We start from the raw sequence: 351 nt of genomic DNA on the forward strand, positions 1-351 counted from the left end.
TCTAGAGGGGATTAAGGTCCAAAGTCGGAATGATTACACAATGAGGGGTATTAAGAAGGCTTACTTCTCATTTTTTATGTTTAAGGGCTTAGCAGATCAAGGTCCGATTTTGTTCGCGAGACTCGCAAAAAAATGGTGGCAAACGAAAAGAATAAGATCCCGAGACCCTCATAATAAAATGAAGGCTAACGAAAAGAAGAAGATTGCGAGACCCTCATAATAAAATGATGGTGGTCAAAAAAGAAAATGGCGGCCGGGTACACTCAGCCTCCGGCAATTTCATAAGTCATGTGACCAATATGGCGGTGAACGAAAAGAAAAAGGTCGCGAGACCCTCATAATAAAATGGTG

Source organism: Halyomorpha halys, unplaced genomic scaffold (genome assembly GCF_000696795.3).
Source record: "Halyomorpha halys isolate HHAL.00 unplaced genomic scaffold, Hhal_1.1 Scaffold1690.1, whole genome shotgun sequence".
NCBI lineage: Eukaryota > Metazoa > Arthropoda > Insecta > Hemiptera > Pentatomidae > Halyomorpha > Halyomorpha halys.